Here is a 14,535-nt window from a genome sequence, read left to right on the forward strand (position 1 = left end):
TATAAAATAATTGTTGACAAATCTGAATCATGATATCAATAGCAACATAATAATAGTGGGAGATCTCAACACTACCCTGTCAACCCTTGATAGGTCAAACAAACTGAAACCCATCAAAAATATACTAGCTCTGAAAACAGAAATGGAAAAAAAATTATATTATATATATATAATTCTCCATGATTGATCACATGCTGGCCCATGAAACATATCTTCATAAAATCAAGAGGATAGAAATATTACAGCCTACCTTCTCAGATCACAAGACACTGAAATTAGAAGTGAACTACAAAAAGACACAGAAGAAAACTTTCACACCAGGAAATTAAACAGCTCACTACAGAACAACCAGTGGTCAGAGATGAATTCAAAGAGAAAAATCAAAACAGCCTGGAAAGAAACAACAATGAACACACAAAATTATCAGAATTTTTGGGACACAGCAAAAGCAGTACTAAAAGGAAAATTTATAGCTTTGCAAGCACACATCATAAAGAAGGTGCCTACATAAATAGCTTAATGACACAAAATATGAAATTAGAAAATAATAAACAAAAGGAATCCAAAAATAGCTACGCAGAAAGAAATAACAAAGCTTAGAGTAGAAATCAATGAAGTGAAACAAAAAAAAATACAAAAGATCAATGAAAGCAAAAGTTGGTTCTTTGAAAAATAAACAAGATTGAAAAACCACTAGCAAAACACAAAGAATAAGAGAGAAAGTTAATAAACTGGATAAAAAATAAAAAGGGTAAGATCATACAAATACTGCAGAGATTTAAAGGGAAATCAGAGACTACTTTGAGAAACTCTGCCATGAAACATGAGAACCTGGAAGAAATGAATAAATTCTTGGATTTTTACTATCTTCCACAGTTAAACTGATGATCTACTACTGAGGAAATTAAAATGGTAATGAAAAGTCATCCCCAAAACAAAAGACCAGACCCAGATGGATTCACTAATGAATTCTTTCAAATCTTTCAAGAGGAAGTACTACCAATCCTTTCCAGGTTCTTCCATGAAATTGAAGAAACAGGAATACTTCCAAATATTTTTTATGAATCTAACAACACCCTGATACCAAAAGCCGACAAAGATGATGCAAAAAAAGAAAACTACAGACAAATATTCCTGATGAACACACATGCAAACAAAGATCCTCAACAAAATTCTGGCAAATAGGACCCAATGCCTCATCAAGAAGGTCATACATCACAATAAAGTATGTTTCATCCCAGGAATGCAAGGATGATTTTAACTTATGTAAATCAATCAACATAATACACCATGTCAAGAAATAGAAAAATAAAATTTTTATGATCATATCAATAGATGCAGAGAATGCAGTCAATAAGTGTCAACATCCATTCTTGATAAATGCTCTTATCAAGATGGGAATGGAAGGAACATTTCTCAGTATAGACAAGACCATCTACCATAAGCCTATGGCAAATATTATTCTCAATGGAGATAAAGCCTTTTCTTTATAATCTGGTACAAGACAAGGCTGCCCACTTTTACTACTCCTATTCACATAGTGCTGGAAGTTCTTGCCATAGCAATTAGGCAAGGTAAAGATATTAAAGGCATCCAGATAGAAAAGGAAGAAATCACGCTCTCTCTGTTTGCAGATTACATGATACTATATTTAGAAAAATCTAAAGACTCCACCAAAAAGCTTCTAGAATCAACAGATTAATAAAGCAAAGTGGCAGGCTACAAAATTAACGCGCAAAAATCAATGGCCTTCTTATACACCAATAATGATAGAGAAGTTGACATTAAAAAAAATCCCTGGGGCTGGAACAATAGCACAACAGTAGGGCCTTTGCCTTGCACAGGGCTGACCAGGGTGAATCTGCGTACGATCCATAGCGTCCCACATGGTCCCCAACCCAGGAGCAATTTCTGAGCACTTAGCCAGGAATAACCCCTGAGCATCAATGGGTGTGGCCCTAAAAAAAAATAATCCCATTTACATTAATGTCACAAAAACTCAAATTCCTTGGAGTCAGCTTAAAGAGATGAAGGACTTATACAAAGAAAACTATAAAACTACAAAAAGAAAGAAAGAAAAGAGGACACACAGAAATAGAGACACATACCCCGCTCATGAATTAGTAGGATTAACATCACTAAAATAGCAATACTCCCCAAAGCATTATACAGATTTAATGCAATATCTCTAAAGATACCCATTTGAAAGAAGTGGATCAAACACTCCTAAAATTCATTTGGAACAATAAACACCCACGAATAGCTAAAGCAACCCTTCAAAAAGGAATATGGGAGGCATCACTTTTCCCAATTTAAAATTGTATTATAAAACAATCATTATTAAAACATCATGGGCCTGGAATAAAGACAGACCTTCAGATCAGTGGAATAGACCAAGTATTCAGAGAATCTTCCCCAGACATACTATCTGTTAATCTTTGATAAAGAGGCAAGAAATGCAAAATGGAGCAAGAAAAGCCTCTTTAACAAGTGGTGCTGGGGCAATTGGTCAGCCACATGCAAAAAAGAGGAACTCAGACCACTATCTAACACCATGCACAAAGGTCAAGTCTAAATAGATTTGATAAAGACCTTGATCAGACCTGAAACAATAAGGTACATAGAATATCACATAGGTAAAACACTCCATGACATTGAGACTAAAGGCATCTTTGAAGAAAATAGCACTCTCCAAACAAGTGAAAGCAGAGATAAACAGCTGGGACTTTCTTAAGCTGAGAAGCTTCTGCACCCCAAAGGAAATAGTGCCTAGGATACAAAAGTCACCCACAGAACGGGAGAAGCTATTCACCCAATCCCCATTAGATAAGGGGCTGATTTATTAGATACATAAGGTACTGACAGAACCTAACAAGAAAAAAACATCTATCTCCATCAAAAATAGAAAAGAAATAAACAATTTCTCAAAGAAGAAATACAAATGGCCAAAAAGCACATGAAAAATAGCTCCAATTCACTAATCATCAGGGAGATGCAAATCAAAACAACAATGAGGTACCATCTCATGCCACAGAGACTGGCACACATCACAAAAAAAAAAAAACAAGTAAAACAATCAGTGGTGGCAGGGAAAGGAAAAGTGGGGAAAAAGGAACTCCCACTCACTGCTGGTGGGAATGTATATTCCAGCCTTTATGGAAAACAACCTGGAGATTCCTCAAAAAACTGGATTGAGCTCCCATATGATCCAGCTATACCACTCCTAGGGATATACTGTAGGAATAAAAAAGCACAATATAAAAATGCCTTCTGCACACTTATATTCATAGCAGCACTATTTAAAAAAGCCAGAATCTGGAAACAAGATGCCCTTGAACAAAGAAATGGTTAAAGAAACTGTGGTACACAATGGAATCTTATGCAACCGTTAGAAGAGATGAAGTCATGAAATTTCCTATACATAAATACATGGAAACTATAATGCTGAGTGAAATAAGTCAGAGGGAGAGATGTAGACAGAGTATAGTCTCACTATCTATGGGTTTTAAGAAACATAAAAAACTTTATTGTGATAATGTCCAGAGACAATAGAGATGAAGGTGGAAGGATCAAGCTCACGTTATGAAGCTCACCACAAAGAGCCGTGAGTACAGTTAGAGAAATAACTACACAAGCAACTATCATGACAATGTTAATGAATGAGAGAAGTAGAATGTTTGTCTCAAATACAGGCAGGTGTGGAGGGAGGAGGGAGATGGGGGACACTGGTGGTGGGAATGTTGCACTGGTGAAGTGAGGTGTTCTGTTTATGACTGGAACCCAACTACAATCATGCTTATAATCATGGTATCAAAATAAATGTATTATTTTAAAAAATGAATATTTTTGTTTTCCTTATCTAAAAACTATGTGTGTCTTATGATCCGGTGTTTTTATTGAGTGAAGAATATGGTATATGTGTGTGTATATACACATATATATGAATTTGAGTTTTTATAAAATAGTACTTTAACACAAATAATCTGATAATTTATTATGTATTTAATTTCTGAAGTTATGTTATGTCTCTAGATGCTCCTGATAAGATTGAAAAGACCATATTTTTTAAAATCGTTCACTAAGAAACAAATAATCTTGAGTGTTATTTATAAGTCAAAATAAGTTCAATTTGATTTTTACTTGTGGAGGGAGACATATTCAGCTGTTTCAGGGATTACTTTTGGCAGACTAAAGGGATCAATTGGAGAGGGTGCCAAACATTGAATCTGGGTTGGCCACATCCATGCTTTTTACCAACTGTATTCTTGCTTTTGACCCTAAGACAAGTCTAATTTGAAATTACAAATTAAGCAGACTATACAGGCACAATTAAGCACAGTGATTAAAATGATAATGAATTCCTTGGGCTTACTTTATGCCTGTTCACACTGTTGAAACTAAAAAAGTCAGCAAGTTGGCAATAGCAGAGGACAAAATAACAAAGATCTACATTCTCTACTAGAAGATCTAAGAAAGAGCAGTTTAGCAAAACAAAATCTCTATTCTATTCTATTCAAACATCCCACATACATACAAGGAGTGACTCAAATGCCCATAAAAAGTCTAAGGAGGGCCCAAGTTTACAGTCTCTATTGGCTATAATAAGATAACCCAAAACACTATGGAGAAAGTCATGGGAACTTGGACATGGGAACATGGACATGGGAACTATTATGCTGAGTAAAATGAGTCAGAGGGAGAGAAATAGACACAGAATAGTCTCACTCATCTGTGGGAGATTTGGGACATTGGTGATGGGAATGTTGCACTGGTGATGGGTGGTGTTCCTTACATGACTGAAACCCAAACACAATCATGTATGTAATCAAGTTGTTTAAATAAAATATATAAACAAATAAAAAAATAAAAAAAAGAAAATAGATAACCAAATGGGTAGTGGGGGATGGGAATTGGAGTGAGGGTTATAAAGAAGCAGACTAGAATATAAGGACATTGATGAATGGTATGGGGCATTTCAGCGATGACAAGTAGAGGTAAGTGTATATAAAAAACATACATATGAACACTCTTGTAAGTACACTGCATGTGACTGACCTGAGATGGACCCAGGTTCAATCCCTGGCATGCCATAGGGTCTCCTGAGCCTGTCAGGACAGACTTCTGAGCACAGAGCCAGGAGTAACCCCTGAGCACCACAAGGTGTGGCCCCCCAAAATAAAATAAATAAATATATATAACACTAATAGAATATAAAACAAATTTAAGTTCTTTATAATGATTCAGAAGATTTAATTGAAAATATATTTGAAGTACTTAGTTAATGTATAGGAAAGTTCAACAAACAGAATACACTAATTATTACTTCCTTTGCTCTTGTTAGTAGTATCTCGCCAGTTTGATTTCTTGAAAAGCCATCATAACCTTTAGCACTCATATCTACAAGCACGTACACAGCTTCACTAAAAAGTTTCTTTTTTTTTTAAAGAAGTAACTGATTAGTGAAGACCAATAGGTTTAAAGATTTGGTGGAGGCTTCAAAAAGAAAGTTTAAACTCGTCTAGAAAGAAGTCTACTGGCAACTTCAAAAAGAGAATATTTCAGAGAGAAACATAAATATCTGTCCACTCCCAGAAACTTGAAAAAGACTCAGTAGGATCTATTTGACTTGATGGATGTGAGTTTTCCCCTCCTTGATGTGGAAGAGAGGACCAGGTCATCCTAACAGGCTGCCTTTATTTGCTTACTCTATGCATAATTATACTCAGACTAAAGAAACATTCAAGTTTAACAAGTGAACCACTTGTTTCTTTTTATCTTCACCAGTAGATTGATGACATATTATACACATAAAGATATCCTAATTTTTAAGAGTCTTCATATAAAAATGGAGGAATTAGAAAGATCTTGATTCGGGTCGGGCGGTGGCGCTAAAGGTAAGGTGCCTGACTTGCCTGCGCTAGCCTTGGACGGACCGTGGTTCGATCCCCCGGTGTCCCATATGGTCCCCCAAGCCAGGAGCAACTTCTGAGCACATAGCCAGGAGTAACCCCTGAGCATTACCGGGTGTGGCCCAAAAACCAAAAAAAAAAAAAAGAAAGATCTTGATTCATGAACTTATAATCAACAATTTTAAATAATTTGAGCTGAAGACTAAGAATAACTCAAAGAATCTACCTACAGGTATATAGCTAGATATGAAACATTTTTAATTACCGCAAATTTACTAAACAGTTAAAAGTATGCCACTTGACTTAGCATCAAATTCCAATTGCAGGTCGGTATACCAATAAACTTGGCCTAATCTTTTGAAGACACTCCATCCAATGAATCTTACATGTGGCATGTAGCTAGTTTAATTATTATATTTAAAAAAATTTAAACTTTAGTTCCTTGTTTGACCAGCTACATTTCTACACTTCTAACTCTCAAAAGCTACACATAGAATAGTGTAATAGTATAGTATAATAATAATGATATAATAGTATATAATATATAAAACATACAGTATTATATATTATACTATATAATTTATATAGTATATAAAATATATAATATATAATAATATATTATATAATGTCTGTGTTATATTAAATTATAGCATATTTATTATTATATAGATACACTATTTTATATATGCTATATACTGTATATTTTATATCTTTTATATTACATATAATACATATAATGCGCATAATAAATATATATTATGTAATATATATTTATTATCTATAATAATAGTATAATAGAAAACCTCAAATGCTAATATAATACTACCATATTAAATACTGAAATTATTTAGTATATTACAGAAAGTTTACTCAATAGCAAAAATTTGAAAAATCTCTTCTAAAAATTTTTTTTCTGATATATAAAACAAAAATGTACTTAATGTCAAATATCTTTTTAGGGACCAACTAATACAGCAGGTATGGTGCTTGCCTTACCTGTGATTAACCTAGATTTGAAAGCCAACATTCCCTATGGATCCCCAAGCTCAACAGGAGTGATTCCTGAGCGTGGAGCCAGGAATAAACATGAGAACCATTAGGTGTAGCCAAAAAAAAAAAAGAAAGAAAAAAAAAGAAAGAAAAAAAACACAAAATCATTTTCATTTACATTTTTATGAATCTAAATTAATTAGATTTTAGAGATAAGAAAAGCAAAATATATTGCCAGATTAGGTTTTTATGAAATATTTGATATTTGAGAGCGAACAATGCTATAATATGCGAGTGCACTTTCATATATATTTCAAAGACTTTATAACAGTGACTTCCTGCTCAGTTATTTTAAATCACTGTCAGATCATCAAATAATCTTTCCTTCATTCAACCTTGTTGCTTCTGTGCCACAAATCCGTTATTCCTGCTGTTGTTTTTATAAACTTTTCTCTGAGAAAAATGAAGATAAATTGGAATTCCAAGATAACTCACCTCAAGTGAAGCTTGCAGTCAGCTGAAACAGTAGTTCCCAAATGTCTATCCAAAGAAGATATATATGATGAAAATGCCACTAGTCTTCAAGGAAAGGAAGAGAACAAATGGTCGCAGGAATTTTCCATAGCGCAGAAGTTTTCAGTGGAAAAACCCATTTTTTAATTTTAGCATTGTCTTCCCTACCTTTCCATGTGTAAAATCCCTGTACTTTGTGAAATGAGATCATAGATGGTGAGTATATGGGTTTCTATACACATATCTTCCTGTAAGCAAAAGAAAGAGCCACTGTGTTTTTTTAATGTGTGACACATTACATTTTTTATAAAAGCTAGAAATTTGTATATTATATGTCTGTGATTAAAAATTAGCAGAGAAATAGTCATTATAGAGAGAAGTTTGGGAGTGACCGTGTGGGAATAAAAGCTACATAGAGGGCCAAAGAGAAGTGTTCATGTCAATATAACTGAATAGAAAACTTAAGATATAGCAGAGTCATACAGTGGTACAGGGCAGAATCGGATGGATAGTAGAAAGTGGAAGGAGAAATCAGAATCTTGTTTTGCCTGTACACATAGCCAGAGTGCTGCTGATAGCTCCTAGTGAAGGCATTATAGTTTAACACACACACATCATCTCACAGTGTATAGTTTGACTCTTATCTCTGCATGCATTCTTGCTCAATGATGGTCTTTATAAAAACACATATTTAGAAACCTTTTCATTTAAGTCTAAACTTTTCTTCCACTTTCTTGAGCTGCTATTGAATAAATTCTTAGACTCGGGAGACCATTTAAAATAGAGATTGTTGGGGCCAGCAAGATAGTACAGGGGTTAAAACACTGTCTTTGCATGCAGCATCCCTGCAACTGCAGGTAGTCCCATGAGCTCTATCAGCAGGGATCCTTGAGTACAGAGCTAGGAGGAAGCCCTAAACACAGCCTGATATGTTACCAAAACCAAATATTAAGTTTTAGTAAAAGAACTAAAGAAAAATCTATTGTTACAGGCATCAAAATTTAAGGAAATTATTATTAGCAAGCAAAACATAAATCAGGCAAGTCTTCATAGAAAGTTAATATTTCAGACATGTTTGGAAGAAGGTGGGCAGGACTAAACCCACAAATCATTAGGAGACCACACAGAAGGGCCAGTTGAAAACAAAAAGTTAAACTGTTGGAGATATACACAGTAGATTATTGGTTGCTAAAGATGGAGAAGGATGGGCTGTGCTAGTGGTCAGCAACCTGCAGCTCGCGAGCCACATGTGGCTCTTTAAACTTTTAATTTGGCTCTTAGGTGTGCTGGGCAGCCGCTCCAGGAGTCAGAACTCTGCCCCTAGCCTCTGTCAGTGCGCGTCCTGTGTGGCTCTCAAAATAAATTTCAATCGTGGTTTTGTCAAGATTTGGCTCAGTTGAGAAAAAAAAAAGGTTGCTGGCAACTGGTGCTGTGCTATCAAACGGCTCAAGTGGGCATCTTTGGATGGAAGACAAAGACTTTGAGGTGATTGTGGTGCAGTATTTATAAATGCAGAATTATAGTGCCTTGCATGTGAAATTTATATTGTAAACCAATGCTACCTCAATAAAAACGTTGTCTTGAAAAAGGTATGGTTAGGATAAACATGGGGGTTAAGTTGCTTGCACTGCACATGATCAATTCCCAGCCTCACATATGGTCTTTTGAATGCCACCAAAGTGGTCCATGAGACTGAACCAGGAGTAAGCTCTGAGCATCACCATAGATGGGGAATAAAAACTCAAAATATAAATGATTAAAGCACTTAACAAAATAGGCTATGTGGGAAATAAAATACATGAAAAGAAATCATGAAGTTGAGATAGAAGGGCAATCTGGGGGCCGGAGCAGTAGCACAAGAAGTAGGGCGTTTGTCTGGCACACACTAACCTATGGAAGACCACAGTTTGATCCCCGGTATTCCAAGCTAGGAGTAATTTCTGAGTACAGAGCTAGGAATAACCACTGAGCATCACTAGGAGTGGCCCAAAAAGTAAAAAAAAAAAAAAAAAAAAGGATAATCTATCTGTATTACAATGATTACAATGAACATGTAAGATCTTGGCTATTAATATTAAATTCTGTTTCCAGTAAATAATGTAAAAGTCAGTAATTCATTGTGAGCATGAAGAAATAGTGTTCTGTTTCAGTAAAACTGATGAATAATACAATAATATCATTTTGTTGTTATTACAGTATCCTTCAAAATGCTCTTTAAATCATATTAAAACCTTTTTCCGTATCTCAACACATATCTGTATTCCTGTGTCCAAAAATCCACAGCTTTTAGATGAACAGCATGTGGCAGTATTTTATCAGTGAGGACATGAAGGTTAAACATCTTGAAAAATGATACAATTAAATTTCACGTAATTACCTGTGTTCTTTTAAAAACTGTGTCCATAATAAGTATTAAATAATGAGTAGTACAAGCCAACACAGATGCCAGAGTGTTAATGTTTCTAATCATGAGTCCTACAACTGAACAAAAGAGTACATATATCCTCTAGAGTCTAGACATTTTAATCACATGCACTCACATCCTTGAAGAGACAACTAAAAAACAAAACCAGAAGCCAAATGGCAGAGTATGATTGTGTATTTGAGAAAGAATTTATATTCTTCCTCAATTTTCCTAATCAGAAAAACGCTTCTATGATATTTCCCAGTTTACTCACTGCTCTGGATCTTGTTAGATGGTTTACAAAAAAAAAAATTATCTAAAGAACATACCGACTGAAAGATTGGCCATTCATTTTACACTGGAGTAAATTACTGCTAAATATGTTTCCAGTCTGTTCTCAATATAACAACCATTAAAACATTGTAAACAATAACTGTTACAAGCTAAATCTACTGAAAACTAAGAGGTGATGAAATCACATATATCAAGTGCTGCTCAGAGAAAGCCTTTCAACACAACCATCTGCAGCCTTAGCTTCTGATATCAAAATTCCAAGTTGCCACAATATTCAATTTATGTTTTCAAACTTCAGCTGAATCTTCAAGCTTTACCAAGTCTTCCTGACTACAGCACATTTTCTTCTTCCAAAAGTCCACAAACATGGACACATCTCACCTTACATAAGAATCTTACCTTCATTCTGGTGTTTACTTAGTTCAATAATCCCCGTTTTTTTTGTTTTTATTTTTTGTTTTTTAGTTTCTGGGTCACACCTGGCAGCACTCAGCGGCTACTCCTGGTTCTATGCTCAGAAATTGCTCCAGGTAGGCTCAGGGAACATGGGATGCCGGGATTCGAATCATCGACCTTCTGCTTGCAAGACAAATGCCTTATCTCCATGCTATCTCTCTGGCCCCAATCTCCCCTCTTCTTTCCTGCAATCAGGACTGTTCAAGGACATCACTGTTGATAGCACAGGCAGACCTCTACAGGAATTTCACTCAGCACAGATTAAGGTAGATCAAATTACTTTCTGAGAAATATTCATCCTTCTCCCCAGAGCAGAGTGGACTATACCATCCAATGATATATAATGGTATATAATGGCTATATGCTGTAAAGCCCATGCAATGACTTTCAATGATATGAGTACAGGAGTTAAATAACTAACACTGCTTAACACTTTTTTTTTTTTTTTCACGCATCAGTGAATAGGAAAGAGCATGGGCAGGGGCTGAACCACTTCAATCTTTATGCCCAAATGATACTCAGAGCAGAATTCACCCCAACTTCAAATCCAGAAACAAACCTAGTCTCTGCTGGCAGAAAACTGAATGCAGAGTCCAGGACAGGGTGGCGAATGCCAGACCTACAGGAACCTTAATGTGATGTGAACATTGTTCTCATTATCTTCAGGCCAATTGAGGACTTTTTGGATGCAGCTTCTAGAAAAACCTTTCTTCCACCCAAATCCTGTTTGATCTCCCTCTAGAAATGTTAGTGCCTACCACAGAGACATGTATAATATAATAACTGTTTTTGCATTCACTACCCCACCAATATGAACTCCCAGCTCTACATGGTAAATGTAAGTAATGCTCAAAACAGAATGACTCAACTCTGGCACTACCGCTAAGAATTTAGGGAAACAGATGTTCAAACTGAGGGTCTTGTGCCTCTGAACACCTGCCCAACACTATCACACAAGATCAGAGAAGAACATTTTCACCCAGAGAAATATAACCATACCTTTATGAAAAGACCCTGCATTCTTGCTCTATAGGAAAGAGAACTGAATCTGGGAAGCAGCTGGTACCAAAGGAGATGGCTCCGGCAGCTGATACAAAAATAAAAGCGAGGTGCACTTCATCAGCCATAAACCCTCCAGCCCCATGTGCACAACTGACTCCATATTCAAGCCTCCACATAAACATTTCCTCAGGCAGGACATCCTAAATGCATAATCTTAAGTCTCTTCCCTAGCAAGTAGCACTCCATCTCTTTGGCTCCCTACGTATCAATTGGCCACTCAGATATTAATATTGAATGAAATGTGTGTTTACTAATTCCCTCATAAAACCAAAACTGTAATTCATGAGATGAGGGTCCTTGGATACATAATTCAGTTATAATTTATCACAGAGTGTGATGCAAGAACAGCAAACAAGTAATGAGAGTAAGAATCACAGAGACTGGCTCATATCACAAAGAATAAGAACAACCAGAGTTGGCGTGAACGCAGGAAGAAAGAAATCTCATTCACTGCTGGTGGGAATGCCATCTAGTCCAGCCTTTTTGGAAAATAATATTTTTCAAAAAACTGGAAATTGAGCTCCCATATGATCCAGCTATACCACTCCTAGGGATATACCCTCGGAACAAAAAAAATAAATAAATAATGTGCTCTGCACTCTCATGTTCCTCACAGCACTATTTCAATAACCAGAATATGGAAACAACACAACAACAGATGAGTGGCTAAAGAAATTGTGGTACATCTATACAATGGAATATTATGCAATCGTTGGGGAAAAAATGAAGTCATGATATTTGCCTATACAGGGATGTACATGGAGATTATTATGCTGAGCAAAATAAATCAGAAGAAGAGCAATAGACATAGAACAGTCTCACTCATCTGTGAGATATAAGAATAAAAAGACAGTGTAATGTCAAAAAACAATGGAGATGAGGGCCAGGGGGACCAGCCCATAATTTGAAGCTTTCCACAAAGAGCAGTGACAACTGCCATGACAATGATAGTTGGAATTGATCAATCTGGACAAGAAAGAGGTGCTGAAAGGAGAAAAAGTGATATGCATGGCAACCCCTCATCTTATTGACAATAGTACAAACTACAAAGTCAGAAAGAAAAGAGATAAAGAGAGAGAAGAAGAATACCTGTCCCAGAGACAGGCAGGTTGTGGGTGTGGGAGGAATGGGGGATATTGGTGGTGGGAAAGTTGCACTAGTGAAGGGCAGTATACATTCTCTGAATGAAACGTAACTATGAACATTTTTGTAATCATGGTGCTTACATAAAAAATTATTATTTAAAAAATGTCTGTCACAAAAGAGAAAAGAGCTGAAAGTTACAGCTCACCTCATGAAGCTCACCGCAAACAGGGATGAGTTTAGTTAGAGAAATAACTATGTTTTGAACTATCCTAATAATGAGAATGTATGAGGGAAATAGAAAGCCTGTCTAGAGTACAGGCGGGGGTTGGGTGGGGAGGAGGGAGATTTGGGACATTGGTGATGGGAATGTTGCACTGGTGATGGGTGGTGTTCTTTACATGACTGAAACCCAAACACAATCATGTATGTGATAAAGTTGGTTAAATAAAAATAAACAAATAAAGAAATAAATAAAAATAAAAAATGTCTGTGATGGTCAGAGCAATAAAAGAGGGTAGAGCATTTATCTTGCATATGGCTGACCCAGGTTCAACCCTTGGCACTGCAGATGGTCTACTAATCCTGCCAGGAGTGATTTGTGAGTGCAGAACTAGGAGTAACACAGGAGCACTGCCAGGTGTGGCCCAAAACAAAACAAAAAGACTGAAAAAACAATGAGAATGGGACAATCCTCTTTGATGCATATCTTTCTTGCCATTCTTTCTTATCACTTTCTTCTGTAAAACTGTTTAAGGTATTTGTTTATAAGAGGCATATTTGTTTTGGGTAGGCACACACCCAGCAGTGCTCAGAGTTTAATCCTGGCAGGCTCACAGGACCATATGGGATCCTGGGGATTGGACTTGGGTGGGCCTCACACAAGGCCTATGCCCTAACCACTGTGCTATCAATAATCCAGCCCCTAACAAAGACCTTTGAAATCCTATGAAATAGGACAAGATAGTAGATTCATGTGTGCATTTTTCTCTGTAAAGGAATCCTAGTTGCATATATATATATATATATATATATATATATATATATATATATATATATATATATATATATATATATATATATATTAATGACAGACTTGTGTTCCTCTCTCCCAAATTGTTTTTAGGAATTGGAGGGTGGCATATGATAGTGTTCAGGGATTGCTCTTGGCTCCATGCTCAGGAATTACTCCTGACAGTGTCTCAGGAACCATATAAAGTAGTAGAAATTGAACTCTGGTCAATCATATGCAAAGCAATCACCTTGCCCACTGTACTCCTGCCCTTCCCCACAGTTCTTATGTTAAAATCTCAATCCCAAAGACTCTATTAAATCCTTTAACAGAAGAATTTAAGAAAAAAGCCAAGGAAGACTGAGTCCCTGAGTAAAAATCAGCTATCAGTGGTAACTAGCAGAAAGGCAGATCCCTTTGTCTGTGAAGTCAGGCGGGAGGAATCAGGCCCAGCTGTGTGATTACCAATTGGGAGAGACTGCACAAGTCGCCTATGCGTGTTTCTCTACGTATTCTTCTGAACCTCTCCTGAGTGGGCCAAGAAGAGCCTAGCAAAATCATTTTCCTAGAGTTACACAGGTCAAAAAGCCAAGAAAGAATGAGTCCCTGAGTGAAAATTGGCTATCAGCGGTAACTTGCAGACAGGCAGATAAGTCAGGCGGGAGGAATCTGGCCATGCTCTGTGATTACCAATTGGAAGAGACTAGTGTGACTAGTGTGTTGCCTGTTCGTGCTTCTTTATTGTACTTCTCCTGAACCTCTTATGAATGGTCCGAGAGGGCCCAGGAAAATTGCTCTCCTAGAGACTTCAA

The 14,535-nt window shown here is 36.3% G+C and overlaps 1 protein-coding gene across 3 annotated transcripts in view; it reads right to left on the reverse strand.

Moving 5' to 3' along the window:
* SAMD12 (sterile alpha motif domain containing 12) overlaps window positions 1-14,535 on the reverse strand; it is an 838,974-nt gene that overhangs the window by 764,793 nt on the left and 59,646 nt on the right. The gene's annotated exons all lie outside the window — the stretch shown is intronic.

The sequence above is a fragment of the Suncus etruscus genome, chromosome 5 (genome assembly GCF_024139225.1).
Source record: "Suncus etruscus isolate mSunEtr1 chromosome 5, mSunEtr1.pri.cur, whole genome shotgun sequence".
NCBI classification, from domain to species: domain Eukaryota; kingdom Metazoa; phylum Chordata; class Mammalia; order Eulipotyphla; family Soricidae; genus Suncus; species Suncus etruscus.